This window comes from Rutidosis leptorrhynchoides, chromosome 7 (genome assembly GCF_046630445.1).
Source record: "Rutidosis leptorrhynchoides isolate AG116_Rl617_1_P2 chromosome 7, CSIRO_AGI_Rlap_v1, whole genome shotgun sequence".
Lineage (NCBI taxonomy): Eukaryota > Viridiplantae > Streptophyta > Magnoliopsida > Asterales > Asteraceae > Rutidosis > Rutidosis leptorrhynchoides.
The window spans coordinates 307,340,096-307,342,703 of NC_092339.1; the positions used below are offsets into that span (position 1 = coordinate 307,340,096).

Consider the following 2,608-nt stretch of genomic DNA (forward strand, 5'->3'; position numbering starts at 1 on the left):
ATAATATATCTTTTTATAATTTGTATCATTTAGTTCGTTATATAGTTTTAAGCATAGTTTTTGTCGTAGAATTTTTATATTTCTATATTTTTAGGCTTTGCCGTAAAATCCCTTAAGTACTTTTTCTTTAGACTAAGATTTAGGTGCTTTAAAATTTTACGACGTCACTTATCGCTTAAATATTTAATAGATTTTAGTGCCTATTTAAGTTATTACCGTTTTGGATATAGAATTCCTTTTAAGTTTTAGTACCTTTAGACGCAACTTTTAATATTTAGTTTTTAGACTTTTAAGTTTCGACGCGCTACTTTCTTATTATTATTTTTCGACGCTTATTTTTTGACGTTTTTCGACGCATTCTTTTTCTTTCTTATTTCTCGACGCTATAGTTTTTAGGACATAGATTTTATCCTCAAAATTTCGACGAAAAATTATTTTAAGCGGTTAAATTGATAGACATCCAAAATTTTCTGGTTCGTAGTAATAGTTGGATTTGTTAGTGGTGAGTTGTGGGCTTCAGATTTAAAGGGTCCTGGCTACCTGCTGCATCTATTGGCTATTCGAAACGTGGGCAAAATCAGAAAAGTCTATTAATTTGATAACTTATATAATTTTTTAAATTTTTTTTATAACTAATAGGATATTCAGTGAATGCACCGAGCAAAACATTCACCACCTTTCATACGTTCACCACCTGTAACTCGATCAAGACATCTAGCCAATATTATCGCCGTTGATTTTTCTTTAGAATCATCATCTAGTCGTACAAGTACTCCAACTCAAATTTCCGATAATCCATTTTTTGAACACGACTTCAAAATTGAAAACCCGGAGGATATTCAAGGACAATTCCAAGATCCAAAACCACTAATCATTCCTCCAGAATCACAAACCGTTAAATCAGAATCCTCTAGTGATTCGTATTCAACAATTTCAATTATGGAAGTAATGGAACCTCTAAGTATGGAAGACCGAATGAGAGCCACACGCACAGGCCAAGGCCACGCCATTATTAAGCCAGACATTAATACTCCAGATTATGAAATCAAAGGACAAATCCTACACATGGTAACTAATCAATGCCAATATAGTGATACGCCAAAAGAAGATCCAAACGAACATCTTCGTACCTTTAATAGGATCTGTACTCTATTTAAAATCAGAGAAGTTGAGGATGAACAGATATATCTCATGTTGTTTCCCTGGACTTTAAAGGGAGAAGCCAAAGATTGGTCAGAATCATTACCTGAAGGAGCGATTGACACATGAGATGTTTTAGTTGAGAAATTTCTTAAACAATTCTTTCTGGCATCTAAAGCCGTGAGACTTCAAGGAGAAATTGTTACGTTCACGCAAAAGCCAAATGAATCTCTATATGAGGCATGGACAAGATTTAGAAAGTTGTTGAGAGGATGTCCTCAACATGGTTTAGACACTTATCAAATAGTACAAATATTCTACCAAGGATGCGATATTACTGTTGGAATTCATCATATTAACAAGTTTCATAAACATGCATGTTACAAGATTAAAGTGGAAGCAATTTATCATGAAAAACTTTCAATATGTTTAACCATTTAATATGAATTCCATAATAGATCAAGTCTAGAAAATATGCTTAAATGTAAAAGAGCTAGTTTAAAGGGATGTACCTACTCCAAGTTAGGAGGTAAGAAAAATGATGAAGATGATTATGAAGAATGGAGCTCCAAAAGTATGAAACCTCAAGTTGTTATACCCCAAACTTATGCACCAACACCCTAGCTTTTGGTTAGGATTTAATGACACTTTAAATGAACTTAAAAATGAACCAAAGACCCTTCTTTGTGAGCTGAATATTTTCGGCCAGAATGAGCTGAAAAACAGCAGATTTCAAGTGTGTTTTTGATATGTTTTGAATGCATGTGTTGGTCTTTGAAAGCCTTGGTACACATGCATCTTGAACATGGAAGTAATGAGCTATATTACCAAGCTAAAACCTCTCCCTTTTGCTATTAGAAATCGTCCAGCATGCTGTCCAGAAAAATTCAGAGAGTTTTTGGACTTGTGAGAGGTTTTCTTGAGTCAAAATGCTTGGTTTTTTAATGTGTTATTAAAAGTAACAAGGAATAAGCATGGGATGGACTTCTTGGAGTCCCAAAATCTGCCCACCATTGTATATATTATAACAAGTTTTGTAATTTATAAAACTTGTAATAATATTAGCATGCATTTATATAAAACTTGTATAAAGTATAATGCATTTGTTAAGTTACTTTTATTTTATAAACCAATTTATAAAATATAACACAACCTAACTATTTAAACCTATAAATAATTATATATAAATTATCCTAATAATTTATCTCAAGTGATTACATTTTAGAAAACCCATTTTCTAAAATCCAAGTGTCGCGTATTTATTTAACGATCCATTCGTTAAGATTAAATACTTATAAGGAGTCGGTAAGTTTGTTATTGGGTATGACCCGACTTGGATCATAACATATTAGCCACATTAATTTAATATGTCTCTCGGGCATATGAAAAACCTTCAATCTCCCACTTGCACGAGAAACATAAGAAATTAATGCAAGTGATGGATACCACCTAACGACCGTCCATCACC

The 2,608-nt window shown here is 32.6% G+C and overlaps 1 non-coding gene across 1 annotated transcript; it reads right to left on the reverse strand.

The window, feature by feature from the left end:
* Nucleotides 1–1,323: 1,323 nt before the first annotated feature.
* LOC139860753 (small nucleolar RNA R71) lies at nucleotides 1,324–1,430 on the reverse strand. Its single transcript, XR_011763376.1, has one exon. It is a non-coding gene; the product is annotated as a small nucleolar RNA R71 (small nucleolar RNA).
* Between the last annotated feature and the right edge of the window lie 1,178 nt (nucleotides 1,431–2,608).